The sequence below is a fragment of the Zalophus californianus genome, chromosome 3 (assembly GCF_009762305.2).
Source record: "Zalophus californianus isolate mZalCal1 chromosome 3, mZalCal1.pri.v2, whole genome shotgun sequence".
In the NCBI taxonomy this organism is placed as follows: Eukaryota; Metazoa; Chordata; class Mammalia; order Carnivora; family Otariidae; genus Zalophus; species Zalophus californianus.
Genome location: NC_045597.1, coordinates 152,250,589 through 152,276,677, shown reverse-complemented (window position 1 = coordinate 152,276,677; position 26,089 = coordinate 152,250,589). Strand labels below are relative to the sequence as shown.

The window sequence follows — 26,089 nt, the reverse complement described above, 5'->3', positions numbered from 1 at the left end:
GGTTTGGGGAGAAGAAAACACAGTTGAGTCTGGATACGCACACATGTCCACTGGTGGGAACAGAAACCCAAGAGCAGGGTGCCTGGGTGGCTCAGTCGGTTAAGCGTCTGCCTTCGGCTCAGGTCATGATCCCAGAGTCCTGGGATTGAGTCCTTCACTGGGCTCCCTGCTCAGCGGGGAGCTCTCCTTCTGCCCCTCCCCCCCCCCACCCCTGCTTGTGCTCTCTCATGCGCTCTCTCATGCACTCTCTCAAAGAAATAAAATCTTAAAAAAAAAAAAAGAAAGAAAGAAAAAGAAACCCAAGAACACACAACTGTAGCTTTGACCATTTTGTGTGTTATGAGCATCAGTTGATATATTTTGCAGAGAAAAAGAACACCAACTAATCCAGCAAGTCTGGAGGTCCCTAAGACCTTATACCATTTTCTAAAGCTGTGAGCCTAGAAAATTATAATAATGAAGAATACTATTGTATTACCAGGTTAAAAATCTGGCCAGTTTTTCAAAACTATATCCAACTGCCATATTTTTTCTGTCCCAAATGTACAGTCAGAAGTGCTTAAGTCATTTAAGAAAGCACAAAAATAACACTTCAAACCCACAACCAGACATAGAGTCAAGAGTACAAGGTCACATGTCATTCCATAACCCGGCTCTTAAAGATAGAATAAACACATGAGTTACTATTAAAAACTAAATTTGAGTTTCATACTTTAAAATTACATACCGCTTTAAAACTGTCAACAGAGATAAATGTTCCTCTCAAGGCTGCCTAGTAAAATCTGGGTGCTTCCATTTTGGGTGGCCAAACAGTCAATCTATCCATAATTTACATACTTTTAGAAATCTGATACTTAGCCTCTTCAATAAAAATATGAACTTTATGCAGAAATCATACTGATATATTTCAAAAGATTATTGAAAGAAACACTACGTAAATACATATATACCAGAAACCCCAAAACAACCAACCATACTTTAAATAACATCCTCCACAAGTCAACCTTGTTCCCTTCACCAATATGCACACGAAGCCTCCCTCCTCGGCATCAAATAGGATAATCTTAACCTCTATAGCTTTAAAAACAAACAAACAGAAAACCTACATCTGGAGACAAAAAGGCAGTAATACCATACCTGCCAAAATAATTCTGCCCCAGACTCTACTGAGATAGCAACCCATTCAGTCTTATTTTAACCAAGGCAGACCCTTGAAAAGAAAGGGAAAAAAACACTAATTTGTGAAATATGAGGTGAACTCAAATATAAAATTTTCCTGAACCCTGACCTAAATCAATGTTCCCACTATTTTTTTTTTTTTTTTTAACTGTGAGATAAGCAACCATGAGGGCAGGATCACAAAATGGTTTAGTCTTCTCATAAAATAAAACATCAATCAATCAATCAATCCTCATCATCAAAATAAAACAAGAGTTCCTCTGACACCTGGAAGGAGGACTACTTTGCTATAGGATGAGGAGTTGCCATTGAGGAGTTGAAGACAGACAGAGGGACCTGACTTCAGGAAGAGAGGAGGGCCAAGGCCCAAACCTTGCAGGATGTGGACACCAAGGGGGTCAGGAGGAGCCGCGGGTTGAGACCAGAAGAACACAGGTCACCAAAGCCAAGACCCAAGTTTGACAAGAAGGAGCAGAGGGTCAACCATGTGGAGGATGGGAAGGAGCACAGAGCAAGGAAGGAGACGGGGTTATCAGGCCCAGAAGCCATGTGGTAGGGGCCGAACTGTGTCCCCCTACCCAAATTCATATGTTAAGGCCTAACCCCCAGGACCTCAGAATGTGACTGTACTTGGAGACAGGGCCTTTAAAGAGGTGATTAAGTTAAAACTAGACCATTATTGTGGGCTCTTACCCAACATGACTGGTGTCCCTATAAGAAGAGAAGACTGGAACACAGACGACACAGATGGAGGGACAACCAGATGAGAACACAGAGAGAAGGTGGCTGTTTGCAAACCAAAGAGAGGCCTTGGAAGAAACTAAAGCTGCTGACACCTTCTTCTTGGATTTCCAGCCTCCAGAACAGTGAGAAAATATGTTTCTGTTGCTTCCACTACTCAGTCTGTGGTATTTTGTTATGGTGGCCCTAGCAGACTAATAAACCATCCTACGACCCCTTCTGGCAATTGCCTACTTCCAGTCTCTTCCTCCATACAGCTAAGGTTTCTGACAAGGCCTACCTTTGACACTTGCCACATGCAAGTGTCAGAAACAGCTTCAGATAAAATGTCACCACTTGTTCGATGCCCACTGCACTCTCTCCCTAAGCTCTCTCCTGCCCTGGCTTCCACAGGGCCATTTCTTCCTGGCTGCCCACTTCCTACTTCCATCACTCCTTATTCTTAGTGGCCTCTCCTTCCTCTAGTCCCAAAACAATGTTCCCCAGAGTTCTATCACTCACTTTCCTCTCTCCTCATTCCACCCTCCAAGCAATCTTAACATCTTCAACCAGATGCCGCCAATCCCTTCATTGGACCTCAGGCCCTGGCTTGTCCCTGAGCTCCAGGCCCAGTACCTCGGCAGTCTGCTGAGCCTCACTCACTGCCCTGAGGCCCCGTATCCCAAAGAGAACCCGTCCCCTTCGGGCCTGTGTGTGCCAGCCATTCCTGACCTCTCAAAGGAACCGGGGAACCCTCCCACACTCCAGCTATCACTGTTCTCAACATCTACTGTCAGAAAATCAATATTCAAAATATGGAAAAGGTTCTATGTACAACAATGTTAATCAATGTATTACTCACGACAGCAAAATGGTGGAGGCAACCCAAATGCCCAACCGTAAGAAATGTCTGAGGACATTATGGTACTCAGTGGAATAATATACAACTATAAAATTGATTTCAAAAACTTGGCAGTGATACAGATCTTAAAACATAGGCATAAAAAGCGTGGAAAGGAATATTCAGAAATGAACAGAGTTGACAGTTCCTCCATTTTCCAAACTTTCTGGAATGTTCTTAAGATGACTCTCTAGTACACAATGTCCAAATGAGAGTTCCAGCCATCTTGGACTTTCCAAATTGCTTGGCTGAAGGATAAATGGGAGGTTTACTCCAGACCTGCCTTCAGCTGTCATTCCAAATCCACGCTACATCTGTTGCAACGTCCAATGCAAACTCCCATTAAATAAATTTCCCCTTAAATCCTACTATCCTTGTAGCCCTCAGCATGAGATCCTAAAAAAAACTGATTAATTCTTTCAAGAAATCCCAACTGGACATATAAACAGCTGTACGACTGTGGAACTGAGCTCCCAACATCTGCCACGGTTATTAAGTGTTCTAGTAAGAAAAGATCATCATCATGCACAAGCTGCTGCCAGGAGAGCACATGTCAAGCTGGAAGCTAAATCACAGAAGGTGAGGCCACCTCCATATCCAGTGTCTACCAGGTAAAGAGGGACATGTTCTCCATCCGAAGAGGAGAGACACTGACAGCTCTTCCAGCCAAGAGTCCATGAGACAGAAAACTGGTCGCCCCCTAAGGACGTCAATTCGTACTTTTCCTTTAATATTTTACCCACACCTTTTTGTTTGTTTCCCACATCGGCAACAAATGGCAAGTATTAAGATGGGGCTGACAGTTTTACCTTTATTTCTTCAACCCTCACGCCCTATCCTTGGATGCCTCATACCAACAAACTTAACAAATTTCTCCTCCTCCATTTTTGGGGTAAACGAAATGAAACAGGCAACAGCCACCAAAATCATGCCCGCGCCTAGAAGCGTCTGTGCCAAAACCTGGTGCACACCATACGTATACGGACAGACATACCTTCTCGGACGGCTGCCTTACTCAAAAGCAGTGTATATAGTGTTTCTGATTCAAAGGACTCCTACGATGAATCCTGCTGAAAAATAAACAGGAACTCCTAATTATACCCGTTCTATAAAGCTAGGTTTTACTGCAATTGTACAGACTTCCTTATCGCACGGAGAGAATACTCATAAATATTTATGTTACATTCAAATTGGGCATTTGTGGTTAGAGATGAAAAACATTATAAACTGTGAAATAAGGTATAGGAAGGCACTACCTCATTTAAATCCCCTCAACTAGATTTCACATTCAATTGTGAAATGTCACTGCAATCGGTAATATTTCTCAAGGAAAAGAGCTCTTCCACTCAGGCCAGGAAACACTGCTGTCATGTCCTCTTTGAAATCTGAGGTCAGTATTATTTTGAGATACTTAGAGGATGACACAGCTCACAGATAAATTCCTGCAGGTAAAATGAACATAGCAGGAAAGCCCATTTCTTCTCCACTCATAATTATACAAGAGGGCACGAAAGGAAAGCTGGAAAGCTCACTGAACTTTTTAAAAAGTAATTAAAATCAATGGGCTTTTGAGGAAATGTGTCAGATTTGGCAACATTTTCTTTGTAAAAATTCATTTTGGTAATTTTCCAGAATTCTGTTCTTCCAGTTGGGAAACACTTAAAAATTCTGACAAATAATGAAATGGTAACAATACAGATCACCCTAATAAAAATAGGGAAAGAGGAGAAACTTAACTTCAGCATTCCCTCACTCTTCCCTTGCTCTCAGCCTCCCAATCCCCCAAGATTCCTGGTGCTTTTAGGAGGCACAGGACCCCCCCCCCCCCCGCGGCCAGAGGTTAGGGAGTCAGTTAATAAGTAAATCAATCAATCATTTAATTATAGGTGTGAGTAAACAAAAGGCTGCTCAATTTAGATTTTTCAGGGCAACAAGTTACATTTAGTTTTACAATTAACAATAAATAAAATTTACTCTTTGAATTATAGAAATGTACGCATCACTTCTACAGGACAGCAAGGAAAGGAGAAAGATGGGGGATTAAAAGGAATAATATTCAAGGGGGAGGGGAGTAAGAGGAGCCCAAAGGAGAGTGAGTAACAGATGGCTGGAGGCCCACTCAGGGAGTGCAAGAAGGAACAAAAAAGGAAAACAAAGAAAAAGAAACAAAGAATAAAGGGTTCCCCAAGGAACTGTATCCCCCTAGCGTCTAACTTTCTGGGACAGCTCTACTAAGGGCTTTTAATAAATACCGTTGTATTTCTCCAACAGTAAGCATAAATGGGAAAGTACTCCACCACCTTGTGTAAATGCAATCTGAGCAGGTGGAACCCAGGCGTCCCCTTCTTCCAGCCCCACTTCAATGACCCACTAGGGCAACTGCCAGCCTAGCCTTTTCTCGTAAGGTTTTATCATATTATTATTTGTACAGAAGTAACATAACCAGATTAGAGAAGATGCGTAAAATCAGAGGGGTAACAGCAGGTCACCACAGTATCCTGCACTAACACAATCACTGATAGCATTTTGGTTTATTTCTTTGCCATCTCTATTCCTTCATCTTTTACAGGCGTAACCAGAGTGCCGTATCAAATTATAAATTATACGCGCTGCTTGGATTCAAACAGATCTGAGCATCTGGCTGGGAAGAGGAAGAACCCCAGGAATCCATTTTCAGGAAAGACCAAGGAGAAGTAACTAACATTTACGTGGAGTGTTTGCTGACACTCTTCCAGACACACACACGTTAACACACTGAATCCTTACCCCCGGAAGAAGGCTCTGTTATGACCGGCATTTTGCAGATGAGAAAGCAGAGGCAAATTAAGCTACATGCCCCAAGTCATGGACTACTAAGCAGAAGAGTCAAGTCTCCAAACCAATACTTTGTCCAGAGCCGGCCTGTAACCACTACACCACACTGCCTCCCACTGAGGCCTGTAAGAGTGAACCACACTCCATCACACTTGTCCCAGGCGCAAAGCCTCAACTACCAAAGAGCCATTATTCCAGTGGAGTGAGGTGTGTGTAACTCACACCGGACCCCTCCACTACCCCCAAAGCCTTCAGTGTGTATTTGGAGAAGGGGCCAGAGAGAGGGGGGCAAGGCCTTAGCCACTGGAAGAGCCAAAGGTGGCCCTGCTCAAGACCCATCCCAGTAAGGGCAGACAGGGCTTCTCCAGACTCAGAGAGCAAGGCCCCAGTCTAAGCAGGATCCGGATGTGCCTAGCAGAAGCCAGTGCGTGGGGTAATGGCGGCACTCAAACGGGGGGGGCGGGGGGGTGTCGGGGATGGAGGATGGACAGTAGCCCAGTTCAAGCCACATCACAGAGGTAGCTCTCTTCACTCAAGCAGTTTCATTTAAGGAGGAAGGAGAACATACTGACCCAAAATAAATATTTTCATGTCATCGTAATTCACGCGGTATGTAATACCACTATGATGATGATTTACTAAGAGGCAATAACAAAAAATTTAAGTCGTTGATTACTAAAATTTCCATCAATCTACCATTCACAGCAGAGCCCCATCTCAGGGCTTCTGAGCTTGGTTTGGTTTTCACTGCCTGGAAAGCTCTTCAGGCTTCTCTCCCCTCCGGCACCAACTCAGCCCCCAAGTGGCTGCACAAACATCAGTGTCCTCAGACCCACCCTCCCTGTATCCGCAATCTACGGTCACCTCTCCCCACCCTTCTTATACTCACAGCCCCCTGTCCTTTTCCTTCACACCACCCATCACAATTCATAAATATGTCATAAATATCTGCATTCATTTCTGCAATGTCTCTTCCCCCTCATACGCCATGAGAGCAGAAACCATGTCTGCCGGATCACCATTAAAGATTCAGCACCTAGTATAGTAGCACATACCAGGCACCCAAACATCTGATGAATGAATAAATGCAGACATTAAAGAACGAAAAAGTCACCTCCCTTTACTTCTAAAAGTATTACAGTAATTTTATTTATTTTTTAAAGGAACAGTTTTTATTTTTTTATTATTTTTTTTTAGTAATCTCTACACCCAACGTGGGGCTCGAACCCACAATCCTGAGATCGAGAGTCTCATGCTCTTCTGACTGAGCCAGCCAGGCATCCCTACAGTAATTTTAAAAACTGTGACATTTCCGGGGCTCCTGGGTGGCTCAGTCATTAAACGTGTGCCTTTGGCTCGTGTCATGATCCCAGGGTCCTGGGATGGAGCCCCGCATCAGGCTCCCTGCTCAGCGGGAAGCCTGCTTCTCCCTCTGCCACTCCCTCTGCTTGTGTTCCCTCTCTCACCGTGTCTCTCTCTCTCTGTCAAGTAAGTAAATAAAATCTTTAAAAAAAAAATTGTGACATTTCCATTATAGGTTGGTATTTTGTGCTCTATTAGATAAGCCACCCAACTTCAGGCTCTAAGAACAAACACAAGTTTAAATGTACACTTGATCAGCCAAGAACCATCTATAAACAAATACAAAATCAACACCATTCTTGTACACCAGTGACACCAGTCAGAAATATGACACGCAATTCCCCATGACCATTCGCAATGACCACAAAAACCATAAAGCACCTTGGCACAAATCTAACAGAAGACATAAAAGAGTTTTACATGTAAAATTATAAAATTTCATTGAAGGACATAAAAGACATACATAAATAGAGCAGTTCATCAGTTTGCAGATGGCAAGCCATGAAGCCCCAAAGATGGCAATTCTCCCTGAATACTATCTAAATGCAATGCAACACCAATAACACAAAATTTAAGCACAAAAACAAAAACAAGCCCCATGCTTGGGTAACATGTACAAGTTTACCAGTGGAGAAAGAAAAGAATGCAATGTGTGTGTGATACATCAACAGACACAAATATGGAAAATGTCACTTTTGCGAATTCCAGTAATTTAACTATTATAGGTACGCAATGTTACTTTCAATATTTTGACTATTTCAAATTTTTTCTCTTTTTTTTAAGCTGTGCAACAATAAATGCTGTAAGTTCAGAAGAGCAAGAGTGTGGGGGATATTGACAAAGACGATAACACAACTGGGTTGTGAAAGCTGTGTAACAGGCGGAGAGGGGCTTCCAGGGAGAAGGAAAGATCCAGGAGAATAAATGAGGAAACAAGCATAAGATATATCTGAGAGTGAACCAAGTGTGGCTCACATCAAACAAATATTCTCACAGAAAGTCAGCTAGTAATGGATCTAGAAATGGCACCGTGAAGGAACTATGGCAGTGTGATCGTATAATGGGCCCGCCCAAAGTGGTCCAATGGTCACACAACGGGGACATGTACATATTATATCTCTCTCTGGGATAGTCGCAGTCTGCAGTCACAAATAAAAGGCAATGAGAAGCCTCTCTGCAAAGAAACTTATTTAAAATGTTGTTTAGCCAACACCTACTTCTCCAAGGATACTTTTCACTATACACCATCTACTCACTTTATGGGTGTTTTTTTCAACTTCTTAACTTTTTGATGGAACAACCCACTTTGGAAATTGCTACATTCTACTAACCCAGCCTTTTAGAGAGCTGAGCCAGAATAGACGCTTAAGGATTTGCAAATAAAAGGCAACATGCAAATAAAAGGCAACAATCAATCAAACATAACAACCGACTGGATGAATGGATGGGTCACAGAAAATTGAGAAGTAGGTAATGCTTCTGGAATCCCAAGCCCAGATGATGATTAGGAATGCTACCAGCACAAACACTGAAGTCAAAAGAGGATCAACTATTAGGGAATGGGGAGACAGTGAGATAGTCCCCTAGAAGGAAAACTGAGCAAGAAGTTAAGAGACTACAATCAAGTTCCCAGATCTAACCCCAACTTTATGAGCCTGAGCAGGTCTTAATATGATGAAGGGGTTACAGTGGTGACCTTTAGGCTCTTTCAACTTTAACATTCTACCATTCCAAAAATTGGGCACTTGGAAGTCAAAATACCAGTACTATCAAGTTCTACCTTTAAAGGTGTGAAATGTATAGAATATAGAATAAAAATAAACAATTCAAGAATTTGATATATGAACTTAAATATATCAATGAGAGGCTTTTAAGAGATTATGCAATGATAGATGTTGAAGAGATCCAGGAACCCTACAAAGCCATGAAGTTTAACTCTGCCCCCCCCACCAACGTCACAGAATACTTGGTACTCTGTTGCTGCACAAGGCCAACACCTGAATCTGACCCAGTGTGGGAGTTCATTTATTTTTATGCATACCGCTCAACACCCTGAAGATTTCGAGGCAAATGAGAACTTTCTCCTAGATGGCTCACCACATTAGAGTAGATCAAAACTGTGGTCAACTTATTAAAACTGTGAGCACAGTGCCTACAAAGCACTAGCCTTGTGCACTGGGTTATAAAAATTTATAAGCCCAGGATTTATAAAAATTAAGCTTTTCATAAGAGCACTTAAGCTGGGATTCTAAAATGAATAAAATTGTGATGATCCTTTTGAAGTACTTTCAAGGGAAAAAATGATCAGCTAAGAACTGCAAATAGCATTGCAGGGTCTAATAATAAAGAAATTTCAAAGGAAGCAGCTCTCAGGGAGGAGAGAGAAGAGATACTAGAAAATGCACGCAGGGCTGGCAGGGATTTTTTAATCAAGGTCGAAAATTTTTTGGGAAAAAAACGAGTTTTTGTTGTTGCTTGTTTTGGTTGAAGTGTATGAAAAACGCTTTTATGAAACCAGTAGGAAAATGACAGGCACACACACAGTTAACAAAAGCCAATCGTTAACAATCTGTTCCATTGTCTTTTCAATTCCATTTTCGAAGATCTCTTTAAGGATGTTGAATTTTTTTTTTAACAAGTTTAAAACTGTGTAAGATACAATTTCAAATTGTATTCTCATTTTCACACGGCAAGATGAAGCCATCTGTGCAATTTCCAAGCCTCCCGAGTCCTCGCAAGATCGGTGGGAAAGTCCCTGGAAGGTACAGACCTGGTTTCTTCTTGGCCTCTCAAGCTATCAAGGAAAGCCAGGCACCTGGTATTTTTGGAAGCTCAGAGTTTATCTGATAAGCAAAGTGAGAATGTCAATTTTCACTTTTCTCCAGACTTCAACTTCTAAAACTTCCTGTCTTGGAAGAATATAAATTCTATACCAACCCTCTTCCTCCCCGCCTTGTCCAAAGTCTTACTCCCTAAGCCCCAGCTCTGCAGTTGTGCTCACACCATTTCATTCATATACATCAGACCCTGAACTCCAGCTGGATGCCCAGCAGCATACATACTGCTCTTGGATAGACTGGAGACCAGACGACCAGACAAAGCCCCTGGAAACTCCCAAATGGCCATGTAATTCCTGTAGCTAAGGAAGTGCTGGGAGAGGGTAAGAAAGATCACCAGGCAAGCTGGATCCTCACCTGCAGGCTGAATCTTGTTCACCAAGTCACCCTCATTTGGGGGAGAATGAGGCACCATGGAGAGCCAAGCACAAGGCCCAGAAAAGGAGAAACCGAGAAGCATTTCAACCAACCCACCCAGCTCTGGACTGGCCAAGGACACCCACAGGAACCCTGACTCCAGGTGACAAAGAAAGCAAGTCAGGAGGGAGAGACTGTCAAAGGAGGCTCTCCCTCCAACTCCTTAAAACAACCTCCTTAAGAGTGGCCCAAAGCTTCAAAGAACACTGCACCACGAGGCAACATGTTCTGGAAAGCACACAGCCTTGGGCTTAACCTCTTACCAGAGCCCTGGGTAAATCACTCAGTTCCCTCATCCACAAATATCTCCTACTGAAGGACCGCAGCGAGGATTAAATAAACAAGCCACAGAAAAAACCCAGGGGGCGCCTGGGTGGCTCAGTCGGTTAAGATTCAGACTCTTGATCTCAGCTCAGGTCTGGATCCCAGAGTCGCGAGTTCGAGGTAGACAGGAACTCCACTGGGTGTGGAGCCTACCTTAAAAAAAAAAAAGAAAACAAAACAAAGTGCCCAGGCTGAGGCCTGACACAAAGAAAGCACCCAACACTTGACGAACAAAAGCATGAACATCATGTAAATATGAATGATTCATTCTTTGGGGACTCAGCATTTCTTGTCCACAAGGCAAATACGGCTGAAGCCTTAGCAAGGTTGACTCGCCAGCCAGGCTGACCACAGAACAAGGACAGGATGCTGGCAGGTGGAGAGGGGAGGAAGCGGGAGGCACCAAGGGCCCACCCGGGGCCAGAGCCAGCCACGTGACTCGGCACCTTCTCCCACAGAATGGCACTTTATACATCCTCAGAATCCAAACAGGATCCCCCATGCTCTCCTCCAGGATGCTGCTTCCTAACATCCCAACCAACCCAACCTTCAGAGGCAGGTGTTCAGAGACCTGACCCCTTCCACGCCACCAGAGGCTGGAGGAAATGAAACCACCGAGGACAAAGCCGGAGCAGGCACTGGGCTCGGCCTCCTCCCACTCTCTCGCTTTTGTTTGTTTTCAGCTTTTGTCTGGGCAGCGAGTGTTGGCGTGGCCTTGGTCACCACAGCTGTCACAGTCATTTTCCTCATTTCCCCAACATCCACTCTGGGCACAGTAGCCTGCCCTGCTGTGTCCTTTGAGGCACAATGGATTTCCTTTATTGCTTTTTAATGCATGGCCTCCCATCAACCATGTGCTTAATAAAATATGGATGGATGAAGAAGGTACTGACAGCGGAGAAGAAATCTACGAAAGGTTATAGGAGCGAGATGCTGTAGGGCATCCTTTATCCTGCTCAGCGGGTAAGCTGGAAGGTGGTCCCTGATAAAGCCCAACAGACTACGTGTCTGCCTCCCTCCAAATATCCAGTGAAGGGGGATATAATGACAAGAGACAAAAGTTACTGCCCCTACACCACAGTCCCTGAAGACCCCAAATGATGTCCTATCATTATTTGAAATAATTAATGTAAGTAACGTAAGTAAAGACAGAACTTTCAGTCTTTACAGTCTTATCTTAGAAACAAAACAAAACAAAAAAACCCAAAAAACCAATATTGACTTTTCCATTTGCCCAGGAGCATTCTAGAGAAATCCATAAATAATCAATGATGCCAAGTGTTAAAATCCATTCCACTCCTGCACTCAGCAGTCACTGAGTGACTCTCTCCATGCCACTCCCAGGATTGGAAACCACTTCCATTCCCTTTTCACACAGACACCTAAGCTCACTTCCCCTGTGGGTACAGGATGAGCCCAGAAATTCCATGGAATATGTGTTCCCATGAGCACAGAAATTTGATGATCTCAGAGGTACTGTAAAGAAAGACCCCTGACACTTCCCTAAGGAAGAATGTCTTCTGTAAAAGGCGACTGCCAGGCCCAAAATGTGCTGGGAAAATCCACAGCCTGCTGCTGCGTATGTTTCCAATTCTGATGTCCCACTTCCTCCTTATAATCACATTCCTTCCCTCTGTATTTCTCTTCTTAAAAGACACTCTGGCATTGGGTCTCCAAAGTGTGCTGTTCTATGAAAGGCTGTAAGATAAAAAGAGCTAAAGTGGATTTCAATAAATATAAAATGCTTAAACACTATGTAAGATCTATTCCATTCCACCCACTTTTAAATGTTTCCAAAAAAGAACTTATTTTTAAATGTTGGCAGCCTAACTTCTTAAAAATAAAGTTGCCTTCACTTAAAGCTTATTCACACAGGCCATCACACAGCATAAAGCTTTTTAGCAAATACACTTTTAAGAGTTGTGATGTCACTAATTGTGCCTTCCAAACCTACCTCAGGGGTTTCTCTCTCTTTTTTTTTTTAAGATTTTATTTATTTATTTGACAGAGAGAAAGAGAGAGAGAACACGGCAGGGGAAGGGGCAGAGGGAAAGGGAGAGCTGCAGGGAGCTCACCATGGGGCTGAATCCCAGGACCCTGGGATCATGACCTGAGCCCAAAACAGATGCTTAAGGACTGAGCCACCCAGGTGCCCCTACAGAGGTTTCTGAAAGGATCAAATATGAAATATTCGGGAAAGTGATAAGAAATTTGCAAAAGGCCAATCAAATAGATATTCAAGCTGTCGTTATTCCAGTTTTTTTTAAAGATATCATACCATACAGTGTTTACTTAAAGAGAATATGGACTTTGGAATCAGAGATGGGAGTTCAAATTTCACCTCCAACACTTGCTAGTTACTCACACAAGTAGGGTGTAAGAGGCAAGCTAGTAAACTCCCTAGGCCTCGCTTCAACTGTCAAGTGGATATAATACCCACTTGAACAAGTTGTGAGGATTCCTAGAGTAACGTATGCAAAACCCATTACACATAGTAAACACTTACTAAATGATAGTGACAATTATTGTTAGGCTATTTAATGAAAATCCAAATATCCAGCTATTAAAAATAGTAGAAGGGAGGGGGAAGAGGGAAGAATCTCACCCAAAGTGGGGACAAATGCTAAAAAACATGGATCTCACACTCTTAGGATCCCTTCTTCGCCAAACCACTCCTACCCCCTATTCCTTCCCCACTGAGGTCAGAAGCTCCACTTTGCTTTGCATAACTGTGCAGCAACCCGGGAGAGTGAGTCTTTAACACCAGGCTTGACAAAGTGATGATTCATCCCAACCCATGAAGGGGGTGCAGCCAGTAGTCAGCCTCACCACACAATGGGAGACCCATGGGGAGAGCCTTTGGCCAGAGACAAGCTATGTAAGAGAACCCCCACCCCCACCCGTGTCTCCAGTAGCACTTAACACAGTCTCGGGCTTCCTTGTTGTTAATGTATATTCCGATGAGTAGCTGGGAGGAATCCAACTGTGCTATATTTTACAAAACAATTCACAACATAAATGAAAAGTCCAAAACGGCAACAACAACAATAACGAAGAAGTCTCCCTCTGTTCCCTCTGTTTGCTGCCTGTGGCACCATGTTTTGCCAGGCAGTGTGTTAGTTATAACAACAAACAGCTTGATGATTGGACAACATCCCACTTCAACTTCACAGGATAATGGCTCCTGAGGACAAGTCCCACTGCTTCTCAGGCTGGCCTGAAAATGTGACCGCATCCCCCACGAAGAAAGACAAATCCTCAGCAGCAGCTTATACAGCTCTTTTCCATTACCACTTTCGTGGGCAAGAAACATTTTTTCCCCCTGGAGTAAGCTCCTAATTCCCCTTCTAAGGTTAAGAGGCTTTCAGATTTGGTTGTCTTAAATTGAATGCCCAGTGGGGTGGTTTAACCGTGGGTCCTCAGAGTTGTCAAAGAGGAAGCGCTGGGTCATCTGCCACTCCTGCCTGCAGCCAGACTACTATAACTGGATGTCTCCTCAATTATCACCACAGTAATTCTAACCTTCAGTCCGACTTTGGGATCCTTCCACCAGTGTCCCATAGGCACAAACCATGAATGCCTGGAAATGTCAGCCTCCTCCCCAGTTTTGCTTGGAATACCCTATTCAAAAACACTCATCATTCAATCCCCCCTGGCTCCCTCCCCAGGTCAACCTTTCCTCCTGGGTTTCTTGATTCCAATCTAGAAAAGGGTCACTCAACAAATGTCCACCATATTACACTTAACTCTACCTCCCCCTAAAAAAAAAAAATTCCCATTGACCATAATGGTATGAGTTCTCTTTCTTACTCCAGGTGGCCCACACTGGGGGAGTGAAAGCACAGAAGCAGTGGGTCCTCAACTCAAACCCCGAACACTGGGGTGTGTGGGGTGTGTTTTCTGAGAAAGCCTGCAAAAGGGTTTTTCAACTCAGTGTTACATAATCTGATTCATTTATTTAGCAATGTCTAATTTTATAGCGGTTTCCCCTCAAACATTCCTGGAAAATTGTTAAACTATATTACAATGCAGAAAATTATTTTATGTCAAAATCAATTCTATAAAATTTGCCTCCTACCCATTCAAGCCAGTATCCACTAGCTACACACACAGGTCCACGGGCACACACCTACACACAAATACCCTCATCCCTAACAAAAACAAAAACAAACAAACAAAAGTCTTCTTCCACAATAACTAAAATCTGAATTCAGCAAACTAACACTGGGAGCGCCTAGAACTCAAGGAAGTGCACAACTTGTTGTGGCAATAAACGCTCGGCCGGTCTGAACAAAGCATTACAAAGAAGCTCCAGAAACCCACAGGGCCCGTGGGCAAAATGTTGTGTTGGCAATGAATTCTCCAATGCACTCTCATCAACCCCTTCCCAACCCTCTTCCCGGCCCCAGCAATCACCCTTCAGGACTCCGGTTCCTAATCTGGTTTTCATTCCAGCCCCGCTCCCTCCCCTTCTTTCCCAACGACCCTGAATCAATCCCATCCCGGGCAGGAAACGAGACCCAGGGCAGCCCCCTCCGCCGCGGCGGAACAAAGGAGCACAGCGCAGCTGCACGCGCGGGACGCCCCATCGGGTGCTGGACCCCCTTTCTCCCCTGCCGCCGCCGCCGGGGCACGCCGCACCTGAACCCCACTCCCTAGGACGCCCCATTGTTCTCCCTACGCTTTCCTTCCCTGAGGCGGCCACCCCGTGCCGTTCCATAGAACCAGGGGGCCAGGAAACAGCTGTGGGCCAGAGAAAAGGAGGGGGTGTGGGTGAGAGCGACGAAGATCTGGGTTCCACTTTGCCCGCAGATTCAAGGAGGATGGGGCAAAGTAAGAGCAACTTAGTTTACAAGCCTTCTTCTCCCCCACCCGCCTCCGAAGCAACTGCAGAGTCACGACCACCCCCCGCGACCTCCAGCTTGCGCGGGTTCTCGCCGCAGCGCCGCTGCGCCCGGAGGAGCGCGCCGCAGCCCCCGCTGCCCCGTGCCCCGTGGGCTACGGCGGGGCCACGGGCACCTCGGGCACAAAGGCACGAGGCGCCCACTCTACTGCCCCTGGCGGGCCGCGGCCGGAGCGAGCGGGCAGGGCAGGGGAGAGGGGGGAAAGCGCTCGCGCTACCTCGCCGAGCGCCGCTCCGCCTCCTGGTCGTCCCCGCGCTCCCGGACGCGGGCCCACCACGAAGCCGCGGGACTCCAGCGGCGGCTGCTCGACGGAGGCTGCTGGGCGGACGCTGTCCCGTGGCTGCCGGCCCTCTGCGCGCCCCGCGCTCCCACACCGCCTCCACGCGCCGCGGCTGAGCTCTGGTGCGCGCCCGACTGCAGAGTGCTGGGCGCCTGCGGAGAGCTCGGCGGCGGCGGGAGGCGTGCGGCCACTCCCCTCTCCCCCGCAGACGGAGGGGCTGGCCGAGGGGCGGGGGCGGCGACCTCGCCGCCTGGGATTCGCCCCTCCGCGCGCCGGCAGGACCCGGAGCCACCGCCTCCGAGCCGACTCACCTCCGGGCGCCCGGTGCCGGCTGCACAGCGCCCCCCGGTGAGCGCAAGCGGCAGCCTGCGCACCCGAGGGCTAGCCTAGATGCGGCCCGGAACGGAAGAGAGGAAAGAAAGGGGAGGCGTCCTCGCTCAGCACCCACAGAGAGAGCCCGGCCCTTATACCTGTTTTACTCTTGAATTTACTGACATCAAACAAGAAATGTAGTAACTGGCAGGGGAGGACAACTAGGCGGCAGCCTGGGGGCGAATGCCAGCAAAGACTGGGAGTGTTCTCAATTGCTCCTTCTGCCCTAGATAAAAAAGTTCAGCTACCCAAGAACATCAGAAAGGATTAATTTGACCGAAAGAGAAAGGAAGTGTTTTGAGTAGCAAAGTATCCTTTTATTTACAAGGTTTTTAATATCTCACATTATAATAAGTAGAAACTGGCCAATTCTCTACTACAAAAAATACAAGATAGTTTAAAAGGAATTTCAAATACCCGTATGTATCTGAAAATAGGATATCAATGGCCACTGGGTAATGATCAATGATGGGGTATTAGTCCGCATATTATTTAAGCATGGTGGAGGGGCCAGAGAGTCAGAACCTCCAGCTTCTCACTCCAGCCTGCCTCTTGCCACTTGGTGGAATTTAGAGCAAGCCACTTGACCCAGGTCCCGGTTTCCTCATCCCAGGGGAGGGCAGGGTGCTCCTCCAACCTTACTCACTGGGTGAGGTGAGGATTACTCGGCTAAGGTGTTCAAAGCAATGTGGGCACAGTAATTATTACTCATGATTCTAACTACTTTATCCTATAATGAAATAAATTGCCATAAATGGGGCCAGGTTTAAATGGACTGACCTATATCTGGAAACTGTCACTAAAATGAGGTGAACCAAAGAATTCATACCATATATAGTAACTCTGTTCCCAGAGGCATAAGAACCACAGGCACTGGGATTTGTCAAATGTCACCAGGAGAGTTTGGAAAGGTGGCAATTGCCCAGACTCTATCTGCTTAGAACTGTATCATCATTGATGACACTATCTGCATCAATTCAGATCCAAAGAAGACATGATAATGGGGTAAGCTGAGGTATATTGAATATCAGGTACTGTTCCATTCTTGTTTAATCCTCACCGAAACCTGAGGTAGGTTTCTTTCTTGTTCTAATTTTATAGACAAGGAAAGCCGAAACCAGAGAGATCTTCCAGCTAATACATGGCAATGGTGATTTGAAGATATGTCCACAAATTCTTTGACACTCCTCCCATTAAAGAGTGGAGTCTGATTGCCTTCCTCTTGAATATGGCTGAACTTAGTGGCTTGATTCTAATGAATAGAACGCAGCAGAAGCGATGCTGTATGACTTCTGATTCTAGGTGATAAAAGGAGCTACAGCTTTCAAACCTGGCCCTCTCTTGGAGCTCTCACCCTTGGATCATGGCTGCCATGCGATGAGGAAGCTCAGTCTACATGCAAGGTCAGGGCTAGATGTTCCAGCATATGGTGCCAACTGAGAACCCAGCCTACAGCTGGATATGTGAGCTCCTGAGCCTTTGGGATGACCCCAGCCCCAGTCACTGACTGACCACAGTGCATAAGAGACCAGGAGAGAAACCCTAACTGAACCTCGTCAGTGCCCAGAATCAGGAGACACAACAATATTGAGAGATTGTCTTTGGAGGGGTCGTTACATAGCAGCAGAGATGGGATTTGAACCCAGGCAGTCTGACTCCACAGTCTCCACCGCAGTCACACTGCTTCGGACCTCGCTAACCTAGCCTGATGCACACCAGTCTTCCCAGTGTGTGGACCTGCTGCCGGATGACACATTTAGACTTACTTTTCCATTTTGCCTGTCTGATTTCTGGTTCCGAACAGGTTACTTATAGCAGCTTGGCAATAAGGAAGACTCTGACCTCTCTATCTGGTCCAGCTTTCCAAAAAATAACAAGTTCAAATGGCAGGTTCACAAATACCAAATGTAAACAAATGGTTTGAAAAAGTGGGGGAACTCTATCATCTTTTCATCTTTGAAGAGGGCCAAGTTTTCTTAAAAAGTAGGTTTGGGACAAGTATGTGCTATTAAGGACTCCTGAGAAAGCTACACTTAGGAAGATTTTGGAGCTCCTGCCCCAAGGAAAAGATAGGGAATTTAGTTATGTGGAAACAATTCTGCCTCTAGAAGGACCTAGCTCTCTCTCCCTGGCTTTCAGCAAATTCAGAAAAGAAAATGTTAGAAACTGTTGAACTCATCCTAATAATCACTGAGAAAATGAACCAAGAAGCTATTAGGAAGCCAAGAGTGTTTCTAGAGCCAAGTTCTGCTCCTCTTTCAAAAACACCATTAACCTAGTTTTCATAAATCTCAAAATCCAAACTCCTGAAGACATACCATGAGGTTTTTAAATACTTTTTACCTTCTTGACCATTCTTTTCAAAGTCAATCAATCAACAAGTTTTGAATTTAAGAGAAGCAAATTACAGTTCTAGTACCTGTCAAGAATGGATAATAAATCCACCAACTACAAAAGCATTTTTTACTTTCCTATCAATCTATTTAAAGGAAGCAGAATATATGAAGAAGCAGAAAGACTATTATTATGATTTTAAGATGAAAAACATAAATTTTCAAATTACAGGAGTGAAAAGAATATAAGAAGTATACTTTAGGTCAATGAAAACATGCAATGATTTAAATTAAAACAAAAGAAATCCTGCAATCCTTGTGGGAAAATGTAGATATAAAAGCACATTTGTGTGTTCCCAGGAAGAGTATTACCACTAAATGTGTAGGGTTTGTTGTTTTTCTTTTATCTTAGGTGTTTTTAACTTGAACCCTTTTTATTTTATTTTATCTTACTTTATTTTATTTGACAGAGAGAGCAAGAGAGCACAAGGAGGGCGAGCAATAGAGGGAGAGGGAGAAGCAGGCTCCCCGCCAAACAGGGAGCCTGATGCGGGGCTCGATCCTAGGACCCTCGGATCACGACCTGAGCCAAAGGCAGACACTTCACCGTCTGCGCCACTGAGGCATCCCTACTTGAGCCTTTTTAAAAAATTTTTTTTTTTTAAATTCAACTTTGGGGGGAATAAACCACAAAAGGCCCACACGACCTGTTTCTACCTCATTTTGGTGTAGCAAAAGAAATAATGAGCCAGAGTCATGATTTTATGTGTTCTCACTGGCCCCATCTATAGCTACATTTAGAATTTTAACCAGAAGCCTCACGCTGTCTGTCCAGAGCTGTTTCACACAGTCTTTAACGTGCTAAGGGCCTCCAGTTTTAAAATAACTGAAGGGTCTTTGTTTTGGCCATCTTCTCTCTCATCTACCTACCCAAACACTTAGTTGTCACCCGCTTTCCTTATCCTTTGGGACTAAACGCAGTTCTCACCTATTGCTGACCCTCTTCTTGAATTGGATCCTGCCTTCTCCTCCGTGGTAATATCTTGATGCCACATCGTCTCAGTACCTATTAATTTGTTCCAGGTTCTACAATCTTTCTAGTTGTTCTCATATAAATGTTTGGCCTCTCCAACTACATGGTAGATCTCTAGATCAAAGGAGTAATTCAGTTAGAAAGCACCAGGCCCATGACAATAAGAACAATCTTTGAGAGCTTACCCTGTTTTCAAAAGTGTTCTTGGGGAACCTGGCTGGCTCAGCTGGTTGGGAGTCCAAATCTTGGTTTCGGCTCAGGTCGTGATCTCAGGGTCATGATCTCAGGGTCATGGGATCGAGCTACACGTCAGGGTCCTCGCTCAGGTGTAAGTCTGCTGGAGATTCTCTCTCTCCCTCTTCCCCCGCCCCTCCCCCTGCTTTCATTCTCTCTGTCTCCCTGTCTCTCTCAAATAAATAAAATCTTTAAGTCCAGTAAACCCTGAATTAGTATGTCTTACAGAGTTTCATGCAAAAGAAACTTTTTTTATGTATTTAAAGAGTGGTTTGAAAATAAACGCTTTATTGTCTGATCCTGGGGATCAAGCCCCATGTCAGTCTCCCCCCCTCAGCAAGGGAGTCTGCTTCTCCCTCTCCCTCTGCTGCTCGGCCTGCTTGCGCGTGCTCTCTCTCTTTGTCAAATAAATATATACAATCTTAAAAAAAGAAAAGAAATGCTTAATACAGTATTATTTGAAATTCACATTGGGTATTATAAGAAATATTTCTTTGGCGTTTTCAGCCTCCAGGACAATAAACACTACTCTTACTCTAAGTATTTAAGAAACTGTAGATAGAAAGTGGCTAGGAGAGTGGATCTTAAAAATTCTCATTTTCAATGAGAATGAAAAAAATAAGATGATTTGAACTACATATGATGATAGATGTTGACTGACCTGTCAACTGGTGATCACTTTGCAATATATACAAATATCAAACTATTACATTGTACACCTCAAACTAACATCGTGTTATGTCAATTATAATCCAATAAAAAATAAAATTAATGAAAAAAATTAAATAGTAGATAAATGCCAACAGGATCTTAAAGGATAAAATGGCTGATAGAATTTCTCCCGGGCAGGAAAATTCGCTAAAGCTTTTTGAAGATAAAAAAAGAAGAATTCAAAGACCTCACAGATAGGGTTCCTTATAGGTACTGGCCTATCGGAAGATCAAAAGCAACTATTCTTTATAAAAGCATAACAATGTAATTGAGCACTAAAATCAGGCAGGAAAATTCCAAGTGTAATTTTTTCCTCCACAAAATGCATTTGTCCATAGCTCAGAATACTCTGATCCTTCAAATAAATTATAGACCCATTGCCAGGAAATTTAAATTGCCTGCATTTTCCCCCCGACATTTTACAATTTTGCATTCTGTCATTTTAACTAGTAAAATAATTGTCTTTTTTATTTTCTCTCAAGCTGTAGCATGTTAGTAGCATTATGGCAAAAACTTGCTGTAAAACAATAAATCAATCTGAAAAATAGCTAGACTTTTTTCCAATCTTTTTAAAAAAGCATTTTCATTTTTCTAATGATAACTAGGGAGCTTGTCATCTCATTGCTGAGGAGACTCGAGGAGGACTGTAAGGAAAAGCAAATATTATGGCAAAGGAAAAAAAAAATACTGGCTGTCTATCCCAAATGAAGAGCCATTTAGCAAACATGAAAAGTAAGACTCAGTTTCTGCTGCAGTCCCTAAAACTAAATGTCCATTTATTTGAGTCTAGTGTATACATTCATCACAAGTGTTAGCATAGGATAATGCTGATGGAGAAAGATAATTGCTTAACAAAAAAATGTAATTTATTAACAACCAAGATGACATATAATCCAGGCTAAGATTCTATTGACTAGATAAATCAAAATTTAACTTGGAAAAATGAGCCAAGGCTTGGTAGCAGATTTGCTCATTGCTTCAGCAGCGTTCTCAATCTTAACATCTTCTGTACAAGTTGAGAAGCTCCATGAGGGCAGAAATTTTGTCTCTTTGGTTCACTGTTGTATCCCCAGAGCCTAGGAACATACAAGATATTCAATAAACATCGTTGAACTGGTGAACAAATTTCATATATTATTACTTTAAGTAAATTGAACTGGCCTATCATCTCAGTTATTATTTCCAGATGGATCTTAGAGCAATTTTAAAGACTTTCTCAGCAAGGTAGAACAAAACAGGTCCTATGATGGCTTCACAGTGGTGATCTATTTCAGTTCCAACTAAAGCTGGAAAAACTTTTAAGAGAGTAGCAGCAAGGCAGAGTCTACCTTATACAGAGGAAGAAGTGGGCCACATGAGCCAGGGCATTGAAAAGTAACCCAACTTCCAAAGCAAGCAGAACTTCTACTGAAGAGTTGCATAAACTTCTTTCCCATCAGACACACCAAAATGTGGGTATTTCTCCCCCAATCCATACATGTCAATATGACTAAGAGAAGGGAGCAGACGTTTATGTCTTTGACCCCCTGGGACCCTCTTGCCAAGCCTGCCCTCACCTGCCCCAACCCCCATCTCAGCAAGTGGGTGCTTGACAAGTTCTACCCAAATCTTAGATGACCCTGACACAGCTCAGGGTCAAATACTTTCCTCAAATGCCTTCCTCTGGGGCCTTGGGTCTATAAATTGCTTCAAAAGTTCCCACTCTTCTGAAGTCTTCTTAAAACTCATATGAAAACTAGCATCTACTCTGGGAGGGGTCCTGCAGGGTCTAGCACGCTTCTACAAGTCCACAGTTCCATTAAATTGAAAAGCATGTTAAAAACTTTTTGATATTCTTTGTGAATCTTTATCAGCCTAAAGCAGATATCATCACCCAGATTTAGCTTGGGTATGGGAAAGAGAATCTCTTTATTTCTTAGCAAACGGGCTCTTCCATGCCTAAATGACTTGGTCCCACTGAGTGATTTTGATTGGTGTGTAATTACTCTAGATTATCAGCCATAGAAGAGACTCAACCTTGGGAACTCCCATTCTTGCCTGTGGTCAGGCATCATTACCCCAAGGCCAAAGAGTGAAGTAGATGATATTTGACCTACATTAAGAAGTATTTGAGTGCCTACTCAGTCCTATGCTGGCTCCATCACTAGGATGGGATGGTGAACATGATGGTCAAGGTCTGGAACCTTCCAGGAATGTACAGTCTAGCTTCAGGTCTTTGGCACCTTCATCCCATGGATATAACTCCCCTCTCCTTTGTAATGCCCTCCAAGTCCTAAAGGCAATGAGATCCCTCATGCTGCCCTGGACACTGCTAGGCCTCAGCATCTGCTTATCATTCTCTTTCACTACACTGAGACAATCTTGAGGACAGAATCACATCTTATTATTTCCTTATTCCCATGTTTAACATGGTTCCCCAGAATATAGTAGGTACTCAACAAATTCTTGTTTCATGCATGCATGCATGAATTAATGAATACAATTTTTTTTCCAGTATCTTCTTTTGTGGGTCCTGCATAGCTCTCATTGCTCAATTTGAACGATTACCTCTTTCCTCTTATGGTAAACCTCGTGAAATTTAGTATATTATCCTCTTCCACAATAAATAACTATAGATGGTTTTTTAAAAGCTATTTTTTGTTTTTAATCCATATTGGAACTGGTGTCTCCTATACTTCTAGTATACATTTCCACACTTTGGTGCTAAAGGATTCTTATTTCTGTAGAAACAGATACCCCACGCTGACCTCATTCGGCTTATCATGTATGTTCCCCACTGCTTTCCATCTCTACTGCAGAACCAATGCATATGTTTTCCCCAGCCTTCCTGCCCAGGTCAATTCATAAATATTTTTAATCTATGAACTTTTTAAACTCAAAAAGATTTATTGGGCCACTTTAAATACTTACTTCTTGCTTACATGGGCCTGAAAGATCACAATGGCTCAGGATCAATTGCATTTCATTTTTCAGGACTTATTTCACAGCTGAGCACTCCTCAGAGTTATGAACATGAGTCCAGTCCCTGACAAGCCATAGCAAAGGCCAAAAGAATGAGCAAAATTATCCACCCTGGAACCCACGTGGGAATAGCAGGGACCAAATAGGCAGCATCTGTTGTGACTTATGTGACTTATTACAGCCTACATGTTACACGAGGCCCCGGATCAATCCCGAAACGGAAGTCTTGTGTTATGGGTCTTTCACCACAGGAAAGCAACATAAACACACATTCAACAATAACACTCCGTAAATCTCTGCCCCAATTATAGAACTTTATCTCATGTGGTGCCAATAAGAAAGACAGATATCTCAAAACAGCAGGAAGAAATTACTGTTTCACGTGCAGAAACATTAAATACCACTGTAGAGAAATCTTTTAACATAAGTAAGACGTGGAACTATCTGCCTCAGGATAAATCCAAAATAAGGAAGACTCTCTCCACATAGTGTCTAATAGATTTTTGTATTTTTAAAAAACAGGTGAATGGGAAGAAAATAAATTCTTTCTAAAACTACATCCACAGGCCATACCCAGTGCACCTTGATTATGGATAGGAGAGTAATATGTGACCAAGGACTGTGTGGCAGGTTGGGGGAATGAGAGATTCTTAATCCAGGATCAATAATCCTACTGGGATTTATGTCAATGTGTGTGTGTGTGTGTGTGTGCGCGTGTTTTGCATGTGAGCGTGTGTGTGCACATGCTTGCTTACAATTGTGGCACATAGGCCTATTTCTCTGGGGGGAGGATTCTACCAGTCCTCAGATTCTCCCAAAAGGCTTTTGACTTCACCGAGGGCTACCAGCCACTGTTGTATAGCAAATATTTCCCAGACTCATAAACAGAGATATGTTACTATCAGGTGAGGTTCAAGATGACTGACCAAAACCCTATCACTGGAGTCAAAGGCAACGGTGCCAGTAGCCGGATGTGCCCACCCAGATGGCAATGAGAATCCTAGTAACACAGTCGTCTAAGCACGTTCACCCACTGATTGAGTTATACACAAGGAAGATTCCATTACCACTGTAAATCTGATAATCTCATCAGTCCAAAAATCAATTAAAATTTGCATACATATTATACGATTATTATTTATATAAGTTACACTTTCAAGATTTAAGCTGTTGCTTAAGTATTACCTCTTCTCCAAGGATCACTCACATTCTCCTCAGGTGGAGTGAAATAAGCAGATGTAACAAATAACCATCCAAATATACAGTGGCATGAAAGCAATAATTGTTTCTTTCTTGTGCGTGCACCAGTTTGAGGTTCCTGTTCAGTAGGCTGCGCCCCGCCACGTGGTCATTTAGGATTCACTCCATCTTAAGGCTCTGCTACTCTCTGACTTCTTGTCATCTGCATTCAGCTTATGAGGACTTTGTAAGACTTGAGATCTGAGAGATTCAGAGAAGGTTATAATCTTCTTAAATTGATTTTAAATTACTGGTTTATTGTAAAAGGATATAACTCAGGGAGCAGCCAGATGGAAGAGACACGTGGGATCAAATATGTGGAAAGGGGCACAGAAATTCCATGCTCTCTCCCAGCACCTACCTCCACATGTGCCCCAAGGTGGAAGCTCCCGCTGTTTATTATTGCTATAATCTGGAGCCCCCCGTCCGGTCAGGACCCAGATGAGAAAACAGAAACTTCTAGAGGTGTTTCAAACAAAGCGATTTTAATTCAGGAATTTGTTATACATGTGATGGAAGAAGCAGAACCCAAGAGTTGAGTAGAGATGGTGAGGCTAACCTAAAGATTAACAAAAGTCAGAAGCCATCGACCCCCTCAGGCTGGAGGAACCCGGGGAGAGGGTGGTGTTATCAGAGCCTGGAAGAAAGAATCCTCACAGAGAAGTTAGAAGGGCAGAGGGAGGCTTCCTGGCAGATGCTGAGACCACGGAGGGAGGGGCCATTTGACAGCAGTTAGAATCATGAAGAAGCAGCCGCTGCCAGAGAAACCACTCCAAACAGAAAGAAAGCAAGAGAAACTCCCAGCTCTCCCCTCCTTCTACTCCTCAACCTTCTACCCATTGCTCCCATTGGCGCAGCCTATGTGGAAGCCAGAAAGCAAAGAAGCTGGAAAAGGTAGTCCTCTATGATGGAGAACAGAGCAGGGGAAATGCCAGAGCCACCAGGCGAATGATCAGCACATTCTTCTTTATGAAGACAGTGCTGAGATGAGTCTGAAGAGAAAAGCCACATGGCTGTGGAGTTCTTCACTGATGGACAGAAGGGAAGGAAGGGAGGTCAAAGGAAGAAAAGGAGGAAAGGAAGAGAAGGTGGCAAAGACTGGAAGTCAAGAAGAGATAGGAGAGGAGGGTCTCTCTCCAAGTCGGCTAGAGCAATAGCTCATCAGAGGCTCCATTCGTGCCCGCTGTACAGTGCTATCTAGAACAGGCCAACAGGAGAATTACCGTCCTAAAAACCAGGAGAGAACTGAAATCCATACTTTGATGTAACCGAAGTCTGTTTGGACTGAATACATAATGGATTGAAATTAATGTGAATTTAATTCTTTCCTGTCAAAATGGAATTTAAATGTCTTTCAAGAGACTCATAAAGAGATTTCAGAAAGTCAAACCGCTGCAGGTCCTCGTGTTGAGCACAAAGGCAAAAAGAACTGAGAACAAACAAAGCAGCAGAAAAAAATGTGTGTGGG

At 43.8% G+C, this 26,089-nt stretch overlaps 1 protein-coding gene and 1 non-coding gene across 4 annotated transcripts in view; both read right to left on the bottom strand.

Annotated features, from left to right (window-relative positions):
* The window catches only part of MYO1B (myosin IB), a 180,667-nt gene extending 164,716 nt beyond the window's left edge, over nucleotides 1-15,951 (bottom strand). For 2 of the 3 annotated variants that reach the window (XM_035726666.1, XM_035726667.1), the window contains exon 1: nucleotides 15,676-15,949. The gene's annotated coding sequence lies outside the window, so the exon portion shown is untranslated. Of the gene's footprint in view, nucleotides 1-15,675 lie in introns of all 3 variants that reach the window. The other variant, XM_027589525.2, reaches the window with a different exon arrangement.
* TRNAE-CUC lies at nucleotides 6,821-6,893 on the bottom strand. Its single transcript has one exon. It is a non-coding gene; the product is annotated as a tRNA-Glu (tRNA).
* Nucleotides 15,952-26,089: the final 10,138 nt, after the last annotated feature.